At 34.8% G+C, this 10,994-nt stretch overlaps 1 non-coding gene across 1 annotated transcript; it reads left to right on the forward strand.

Annotated features, from left to right (window-relative positions):
• The first annotated feature begins 7,997 nt into the window (after positions 1-7,997).
• On the forward strand, positions 7,998-8,070 carry trnar-ucg. Its single transcript has one exon. It is a non-coding gene; the product is annotated as a tRNA-Arg (tRNA).
• Positions 8,071-10,994: the final 2,924 nt, after the last annotated feature.

A 10,994-nucleotide genomic window follows, 5' to 3' on the forward strand; every position in this document is an offset into this window, starting at 1 on the left:
AGGAAATATATTTGAATATTGACTTTCGGTGGAAGCCTAACAGGTTTATCAAACCATGGAATGACTATATGGTGCATGGATTTGATGTGTTAAAGTGACAAACCGAACAGTATTTCTAAAGTCTGAAAAAAGGCAACATATCGCTATTGATTTGCTGAGTTAACTCTACTAATAACTGACAGCTTAAATATACTTTATGTATTTGTTAATCTAATGTGTAACACGCAGTCTATTGAATCTAAAATTCTTGTCAAGACAACTAAAGATTATAAGCATTTAGCAATGCAAGGAGCTACAAACCTTATTCCTTCATTTTTACATTTGATTTTTAAAGCCCACTATATAACATGGACATTATTTCCTCTTCAAACTACAGGCCAACATATTACCCTGATAGCGAAATATATTAAATCTAGCAGCTGTACATATACCTCAACACAATAGAATCTCAAGCATGGTGATGATCAACAAATGTTAATTATATATCTTAACCTCTTAACCATAAGACAGCTAAATAACAGCAACAGCGTAAATTAAGCCAGTTAACTCAAGCAATGATCACTTCTTTAATAAGTTGTGACTTTTTTAAGCTGCAGTGCAATGCAACTTACAGATCATTGTCCATTGTAAAGTTGTTTGTTCTGGTGATTCAATTTGGTAAGTTGGGACAACATTTTGGCAACTTTTGATCAAATACTTGAGTATCTAAGTAAGATCAACAAACAGTTTTTCTTAGAAAAAGGTTTCTTCAGTTCACACAATATAGGAAATTGACTCATATTAAAAAAACAAAAAACAAAAAAAAAACAACAACAAAAAAAAACACCAACAACCTTTGTTCAAGTAGAATTTTTGTACCAAATAATGGCAATAAAAAAGAAAAGTAGAATTTTTGTACCAAATAATGGCAATAAACAGGAGCTTTGGAAGCAGAAAGACTGAAATAGTATCTTCTAGTAAAACACACAGTGAACAGCTTACAGGAAAATACTATCAGTCTTTCTGCTTATATTTTTGTTCAATTCAAAGCGTTATTTTTAATTTCTTTGTAATTAATTACGATATGTCCTATACAGTAAATGCAAATAGACCTATCCTACTAACCCAGACCAACCAATAGTTATGTAGATATTAGTTTAACTAGCTTAGCTTAATTAGCTTTATACTGTATAACTTCTCTAGAAAATAGTTGCATTCCCACTGTCAAGACTTACATCCTTGTTTAGTTTGAGTTTTTCAGTTTAAATGCAGTTTTGTCCATGACAAAGTGTTTCTCACCACTAAGGTTTCCATTAACCTTGTTTAGTCCTATAGGTCATTAAACATTTATTTAGAATTCAGTGGTAATGTATATGCTTGGCTCTTCCTTCTGATCACAAATTACATTCTTCCAAAGAAAACTAAAGTTTCAAAATTACTTATAGATTCCAAGTAAAACTGGTGCATTATGCACATTACACATTAAATTCATGGGCAACATTTTATTTTTCAAGTGCTGGGGATAATTGTGAAAGACACGTCACATAAATAAAAGTAATATACAGACTAAAAAATATATGGAAACTAAAAACCAACAAACAAAGGAATAAACAACTTTTCTTTTCATGAGTGGATTTTCTATAAACTTTATGCAAACTTGCTTGATACATAACACTGGAGTAAGTATCGCATTCTCTTTTATTTTGTTCCAGTTCGTGCCTGTAACCATGTCAACAACATCTGCAGCATGTGGGGAAACTTCCACTTCAAGACATCCGATGGGAATTTTATCAGTTCCCAGGCACATGCGAGTATAACCTGGTGTCTGACTGCCAAAGCCTCATTTTTTTTTTTTTTTTTTTTTTCGTGACATTTGTCAAGTATGGCAACCCATACTCGAAATTGGTGCTCTGCATTTAACCCATCCAAGTGCACACACACAGCAGTGAGAAGTGAACACACTGTGAACCACACACCCGGAGCAGTGGGCAGCTATATCCAGTGCCCGGGGAGCAACTGGGGGTTCAGTGCCTTGCTCAAGGGCACTTCAGCCATGGGTATTGAGGGTGGAAGAGAGCGCTGTTCATTCAAACCCTCCCACCTACAACTCCTGCCAGCACCGAGACTCGAACCTGCGACCTTCGGGTTACAAGTCCAAATCTCTAACCATTAGGCCACAGCTGCCCCATTCACCAGTCCTTGGTTAACGTGAAGAGCACAGAACACACCAGTAGCCCAAAGATCACCAGAGTCTTAGTTACCATCAATGACATCACCACTGAAATCACTCCAAACCAGTTCATGGTCAATGGAGAAAAGTAAGATTCTGGGGAACTGACGTTCTGGTCACTTCCTCCCATCGCAAACACAAAATAGATAAAAAGAATCTAGTTTTAATTTGAAACTTTTCTTTTTAGTAAATCGCTGCCCATGCATGCCTCAGGGATTCTTGCGGAAGAGAACACAATTTACATCAGACTCTATTCCAAAATAGGCATCACTGTCATGTGGAATAAAGAGGATGCAGTCATGGGGAGTCATTTTTGCCGGTCAGTTTTTGAATACAAATCAGTTTGTCCAATCAGTCATCTGACACCAAAATTAATAACATTAACCCAGGGTTTATAAATACAGAATTTAGAGTAAACTAGTCAAATGAACTATAGATATTTATAGTTCATATCTTGTGATGGATTAATAGTAAGTTGTGCAGGTATTGGCCAGTAATATATGCACTGAACTGGAAGCAAATACTGATGTAACTATACATCTATCCTTGAAATGGACTTTCATTGCAAATTCCATTGATAAGAAATAATATTAAGACTAATGGATAATACCATGATGCTGGGGTCATTAAAAAGCTGTCTTACTCTGTGGTGCTGTTTTAGGTGGAGTTGGACTCCAAATATTCAAATGCATCACATTCTCAGTACAGCACAGATGGATCACTGAAACAGGGCTGCACTGTTTCACCCCCGGATTTGTTTTTTTTTTTTTAACACGTCTTTAAAAGCAATTATAACCACACTCTTATATCACTATACTGTATCTGTAGATATTTTGGATGTGATTAATCGTTTGACAGCACTACTGCTGAAAATTTAACTTTGCAGGAATAAATTACATTTAAATACATTCAAATAGAAAATAAATTTTATATTCTAATAATATTTCATTATATTACTGTTCTTAACATATTTATTCAGACTTCCTTCAAAAACATTAAAAATTCTTACTGACCTCAAACTGTACATTTTGGTCAAAGTGGAGCCACTATGTCTGACAAAACTACATTTTTCAGGTTTTCAGCATCTGCGCTGTGCTGGTGATGGGACTGAACGAGGTTCTCATGGAGTATAACTTCATCACTGCCAGTTACAGATGTGTGGGTGTTTGTGAAAGCACGGTTTCTGATCACTTTCAAATCTGGAACGTCATGCTAGATGTTTCCAACATATTCTGTGTTGCACTTGCTGCAGCAGCAAGAATCATTTTGAGGATGTTCCGGAGCTGTTTAAGCGCTATCATAAGGTGTCTGAGATTTTAAAGGAACGGGCAGGGAAAGGCCGCCCCACGTCCAGCAAATCCTCTCGCAGACTGCTATCTATAGGCTTCATCTCCAGACTGCTCACTGCTCTTTTCAGATACAGTTTGAGTGTGTAACTACATAAGCGTATATTTGCATCACAATGACACACTCTAAAAATAAATAAGTGCATATACACAATACCATTTAAAAGTTTGGGGTTGTTAAGATTCTCTTATGATCACAAAGGCTACATTTATTTGATTAAAAATACAGTGAAAACTGTAATAGCGAGATATATTTAAAATTGCTGTTTTCTATTTTAATATATTGAATGAGCATATTATAATGATTTCTGAAGGATCATGTGACACTCAATCCTTCCTCTCAGCAGGTAGTTCTTCAAAACACTCATGCTTTTTCAGTATTAGCCGTCAGGAATCTCAATGTTGTTTTTGTTGGGGTTTTTTGTGCATTTTGTGCAAATGATCACCTGGACTGTGAAAATTTGTAAGGAAACCAACTTTCGTAAGTGATTCATGTCCAGATACAAAGATGAAACATTTATTAGAGACTGCTGAGAGTCTTCCAAACCATTAGCATTCCAACATTTATCTTCTTGACATTTATATTGTTGCAAGAATAAAAAAATAAATAAAAAATTAAGATAAAATAAAAAAATAAAGAGATTTCTCTCAGTCTCAATATTAATTTGGGATAAAAACAAAACTTTTGCCAATTTCATAGCAAAAAAAAAAAAAACTATAATTTTGTCCAAATTTTGTACTGTGGCCTCAGGTCTTCTCAAGGCAGCAAAATAAGACTGTTTTAAACACTGAAAGTACTGGAGGAATTTACATTTGATCTTACAACACTAGAAAAACTATCTCTGTTCCTGAGCAGGACGTAGAGGTGGAGTCTCACTTTGCCATCATCAGCATGAAAACAGCTGCATCCACCATGGGAAGAACGGACAGACTTCAGAAACAAGTTTTTAAATCTTCATACCTGTTATTAGAGCACAACATCTGCCTCTCTTCTGTTCCAGCTTCTAGTCTTGTCTCAGGTTGGAAAGGTGTTGGATGAAGTCGAAAGGCCAGATAGGTTCAGACAGAACAATTCCAGGTAACACACCAAAAACCTCATGAGATGTCCCTTTTCTCCTGAAAGGCCTTTCTGATTAGTTAGATCAGGTGTGTTTAATTAAGACTGTGGCCTTCCAGGACAAGGATTGGACATCTCAGATCTAAAAAACAAAACAAAAAAAAACATGTTTGGCGAAATTGCTATGAAATATTTACAGTACAGATGGTGGCAAGAAAAGAAAGAAATCGTTTAAATGGGATATTCAAATCAACTTTAAAATAAATGATAATGATATGTGTCTATAAAGGCTGGTTAAATGCTGAATCTGATTTCTAGTGGATTAGACTACTGAAGCTAATTTCTACTGAGACTAGAAATGTTTAGAAAAATCAGCATGATCATGGATCATGTTACACTGAAGACTGGAGTAATGATGCTGGAAAATCTGTTTTGTCATCACAGGAATAAATTACATTCTAAAATATTTGCAAAAAGAAAACAGCTCTTATAAATGGTAATTTGTTCAGAATATTACAATATTTACTGTATTTGTGATCAAGTTAAATGCATAAAATAAATGGTGACTGTAAAAGGCTTCTTTCAAAAACGTTACTAACCCCAAACTTTTAAAAGGTAGTGTAGTTGCAACATTTATCTTAAACTTTTGTTGCAAGGATGTAAAATTTGATAAAAAAATAAATAAATAAATAAAATAAATAAATAAATAAATTTTAATGTCTTTTATTTATGATAAAAACAAAACTTTTAACTGTTTCCTACCAAAGAACCACTGTCTTGTCCAAACAGCCATTATTGTCAAGTAGGGTAACATTTAACATTTAACAGTAGGAGCTACTTAGATTTATTACTTGAGACTGAAAAATGCATTTTGAATGAACTTCTGATATTTTGGTCATTTAGGCTATGAAGTGCAAAGTCTTGAAAATGTTTTGTGCATCTGATGTGAGTTTCTTTTCTAGGCTAAAGTCCTTCATGAGAGTAAAGTCATCCCGAACCTCATTTTCAACATCAAACAGTATGAGAAGTTTCTCATTCTTCTCTCCAAGAAATCCAAGGTAAAGTCTCTTAGGTTCTTCATGTTCACAAAATGCTGCTATAATCTTAATAAACAAATGTCCACATATGATCTGGTGAATTTTTAACAAATAAATATTAAAAACGTTAAATAATAATAATAATAATAATAATAATAATAAATTCTGTCATCATTTGCTCACTCTCATGTTATTCCAAAGCTGGATAACATTTCAGTGGAACAAAAATAAATTTCGTTTTCATACAATGATGTCATATAAAAAAAGAGAAGATTTATTTTCAATTTCTCCCTTTGTGCTTTACAGAAAAATGGTTTAAAACAGGAGAGTAAAGTGAGTAAAGGCTGGAATAGACTACTTGACTTAAAATCTGAATCGACTTAAAAACATGCCTGACTGCCCAAAATCTGCAGACTGGCTCTGACTTTAAGCAATTTCTGCTATCAACTCCTAACTGTAAATATGGGCAAAAGTCAGTGTATTCCAACCTTAAAGAAATAAATCACCCAAGAACTACAATTTGCTGAATATTTACTTACCCTCAAGCCATCCAAGATGTAGATGAGTTTGTTTCAGATTTGGAGAAATTTAGCATTACATTACTTGCTAATCAATGGATCCTCTGCGGTGAATGGGTGCCGTCAGAATGAGAGTCCAAACAGCTGATAGATAAAAACATCACAATAATCCACAAATGTAATGCCACATTTGCTACATGTAGCATTACAGAAATGTAGTATTACATGCAATGCTACATTTCTCCCAATCTGATGAAGAAACAAACTCATTTACATCTTGGATGCCCTGAGGCTGAGTATATTTGTCAGCTAATTTTCATTTTTAGGTGAACTATTCTTTGAATGTGACAGTTAAGGCTTAGTCTGACCTTGTGGTAACCTGTATCTCCACTCCACTCCTGTGGGGTTTGATGGAGTCACACAGTCCTTAGTCACCTCCTTCCAATCCGTAAGCACTTATCAATGTCTACTGCACTGAAGAAAGCCACTGACTGCAGCAGGTCCATCATTCCCAGTTTATAGGCAAACATGCACCTGAGAATGGACAAAAATATTCAAGCATGGACTTCACAGGGTAATGCCAAAAGTAACAGGAATCAGAGTTTGGTCTTCACCTGGTAAGCAGGTTGGTGATCTGCAGGGCCAGTGCAGCTCTGTAACGATCTTCGCTCATCAATGACACACCTCATCATGAATACTGATGCAGAAGCGCCCATCAATGCCATGCTCATCGAACAGCCACTGCATGACCACCAGCAGTAGATGGAGATAGTCCACCGCTGAACTCTAACTGGTAATAAACGAAAGCATAATAGAAGTCTCTGGGAAGGAAACTAAATTCAATTTAGCTCACTAAGCCTCCTGTACAGCATGGTGCTAGCAACGCAAAGGTCATGGGTTTGATTCCTAGGAAAAGCAAGAACTGAAAAAATATTCTCTGGATAATCATTCAAGCATCTACCAGATACATAAATGTAAATTAACTAAAACCATAGAAACTATGGTTTATGTGAAGAATTAAAAGATAAACAATATCTATGTTGTCTTTTAAAAAAATCATAATTTACAATACAACATTATGTGCCATATTACAGTTTTGGAAAGAAAAAAAAAATCTGCCTGGTTGAAAAAAAAAATAAACTTCCCCTTACAAATGACCCTCATGCTCAAAAATAATTACATTTTTATAAAATATTTCAAAAGTACCTTTATTAGATTATTATTTAAAAAAAAAAAAAAAACTTACTTGTGCACATGTATCTTTGATTACACATTATCATATTAACAACCAGTAGGACAAATAAATTAACTGTTTAAAGTTATTATAAAATGCTGCCTAGTTAATTCATTTTTATGTCATTGCATGCACTTAATTGCATGCACATTAATTTAGAGCTATAAATGCTACAAGATTATTTTAATAATGAACAATGAACTACATTGGAAAAAACCCTATAAGTAATTTCATATTATAGTATTTCCCAAGTGTCGTCTCACCTCATGCTGAGCAGCAGAAGGTTCCAGAGCCCTAGATATCCTGCAGCCCAGCACTGGAGTGACTGGTTCCTCAGAGTGCGCGATACTTCCCAGTTTTCCTCCTGACAAAAACTCTGCCCTGTGAGATTCCACTTTCTCTTGCTCCCCCTGGTGGCACTTCAAGGATTAAACACAAGTATAACATGCAGACTTGTCCATCACAGACTTCCATTATAAACAGCTTGTGATGCAGGGTAGTCAGCAGACCTTTGAGCTGCCAGTTTGGGGATTTGATAGTTGCGTATCCACGTTTAATACACATAGGAGAACACGTTTCCAGCAGTGCATATTACTGGCCTCGTGGCCTAATGGATAAGGCGTCTGACTTCGGATCAGAAGATTGCAGGTTCGAGTCCTGCCGGGGTCGTACTGTTTTTTTTTTTTTTTGAATAACGTTTTCTTAATTATATGGTTAAAAAACGTAGGTTACACTCACAACACATAAATAACATTTAACTGCACGAAAACCGCCTCATATTACTCAATCATATTGCGATTACAGGTCTAATGTTACTTCACGACTTTGATATCGCATGTTATTTATTTTAAATGCAATGCCTTTACTAAAAAGACGAACAACATGACACTATATGAACATAGTCTTACTACATTACCTTACCAGTTCGCAATGAAAATGTTTGTTGAGGAACTTTTGTCGAATTCAAGTGTCTTAATATTGTCGCATGAGGGCGCTATCGCCATAGAAAATCAACATCTCACAGAAGGAGACTTAAATTATTTTTTTATTATTTGTAACTTAACATTTTTGTATATATTTTAATGTAGAAACTACAGTAAACTACTAATGTTTTAACATCGAACTTACACAAGCTGATTCATATTACTGTTTATAAACCTAAACTGAAATTTAAAATAAAATCACATTGTTCTTAAATGGATCGATTTAACTATTTTATTTGTTTTCAACAATAAAAACATTAGCATATGTATTTATAATAGGTCCGTTCATTGGAACAAAGCAACAAAAAACTATTCAGATAATCCAGAGATGTCAACCTCACAGAAGAACATTAAAGATGATTTTTGTAAAGAGTCCTTATATATTTAAATTACGTATAAACCCGCATTTTTTTGTTCATTCTAATGACATGGAGTAAAAACTGCAATAAATATAGTAAATTCAGCATAATACAGTAAAGCATCTCGTTATATTTGTTGATAACATTTAGCAAATCTCCTTTTTTTTTCTTTTTTTTTTTTTTTTTTTTTTGCTATTGGTTGTTAACATATGGGTCATTCTCTCACATCTTCTCCAGTGATTTAATGGTAGATTATTATGGGTTCAGTTCAGAATGAGTAAATGTTCTTTCTTTTCTTTGCCAGCATAGTTCTATAGAAGCCAGCTGAACAGATACTGCTTTTCTCAGCAGATGAAAGAGCCCTTGTTAGATCAGACCCTTAATTTTGCCAAGTGTGGAGCCTGAAGAAGAGAAGGGGAGGGACGTTTGCCTGTGTGTAACTGAGAGAAAGCTTTAGATGGGGAGGCATGTCTTTAGAGGGGGTTTGTGTCTTAAACAAACTTCTGTTAGTCCCTGCAAAAGCTACCCGGGGGGCTGAGGATACATTAAATCATCATGTTTAGGAGCTCAGGCACGACTCAAACCGGTTGAAAAGCCTGTCTAGGCCTTGAGTGATGCTATTCATGTTTGGGAGAGAGAGGTCATAGGGTCAGGGGGGTTCACAGGCTCCGGCTCTATTGGTATGCTAACGTACAATATACATATATCCTCATGAAGAGACAGAAATCCTGCCATTTTGAAAGAAAATCGACAGTTGTGGAATCTATCTATCTATCTATCTATCTATCTATCTATCTATCTGACAGAACACTTGTTTTATCGTTTATAAATAAAAATAAAAATAAAAAAAAGAAAAGAAAAAGTACCTTAAATCAAATGTCTATTGTGTATAATTTAATTGAGAATTCAATCATTTAGAATAATAAATAAATAAATGTATAAATAAATCAAGTCTTATTTTTCATAGCCGTTACCTGTCTTTGGTCTCTGTGTGGTCATGGGTTCATTACCATGCTGACGTTTTAGGGACCTCAGTGTCGTCCGCCCTCAGTGGTCACTGGGGAGAAAGAGGAAATCGCCTCTCAATTAGCAGTTCTTGACCTGTCATTCTGAACTATGACCTCTGTCATATTGGTCCAGTTTATTATCCTCTAGGGAGTGACCAGCTGGTCTCTGTCCATCTGATATTCATTCATCTGGACTCCATTAAGTGCCCATTTATTGATCTGGTCTAAAGGTGTCAGGGTCATTACCGGTAAAGAACAAAAATGCATCTTATTGCATCATTTGTTTGAATGTTTTTTTTTTTTTTTTTTTTTTTGTTATTTATTTATGGTATATTTTAAGGTGAATCATGTATAAAATTACAGGTACAATTAAAATATATAATATTAAATAAATAAGAAAAAAATCCCAATGTCATCCTTTATTCAGTCAATATATATCTAATATACAACTGATATATATATACATTTTTAAAAAGTTGTGATCTGGAATTTTATACCAATTATGTTATACAATAATGATTTATTTTGCAAGATCACATTTGTCTATGGTGTTTGAAAAGTGTGATAGTTCTTATACAGTCTATAATCTTCCATCATTTTAATAATCTGAAATATTGTTAATCAACGTGAATCTAATTTACGTTTGGTCTATTTTGTCAACGAAGGATACTGAGGGACACAGAAGCTACATTTCTTTTAAATAACATAATTAGTAACATATTTTAAAAGCGTTTGTGCTCCTTATATGTAAAGGTAGGCTACTTAATAATGCAGATCTTTTCTTCTTCTTCATTTCCACAGCTGTACACACATATACACATCTTATTTTATAGTGTCTCTTACGAAAATCCTTTCCTTGACGAGAATTTATGAATCCTACCATGGCAAAAGCTTAGCTCTTGAATATTAAGTAGGCCCTTCGACGTCTCTTGCTACAGCTTCCAATGGTGCAAGCTTGTCTTGAATATTTATTTGATTTCGCTGACGTTAATTCGTAACCTTCCAATGAGGAGCGTTTGTGTCTTGAATACTAAGTGGGTCGTGCTGACGTTGCTCGGTATCCTTCCAAATGTCGAAAGCTTCGTTTATGAATATGAATTGGAAATCCTTCGCCATAGTAGGATTAGTGAATTCGCGTGGTCTTCACATCTCCTCTATTCATTGGCTAATTAACACTTACTGCTAGCTGGCACAGAGGTCACTGATAGAGAAATTCTCAGTCATTTGCATGAACCCACGAGGAA

This window comes from Cyprinus carpio, chromosome A25 (assembly GCF_018340385.1).
Source record: "Cyprinus carpio isolate SPL01 chromosome A25, ASM1834038v1, whole genome shotgun sequence".
In the NCBI taxonomy this organism is placed as follows: domain Eukaryota; kingdom Metazoa; phylum Chordata; class Actinopteri; order Cypriniformes; family Cyprinidae; genus Cyprinus; species Cyprinus carpio.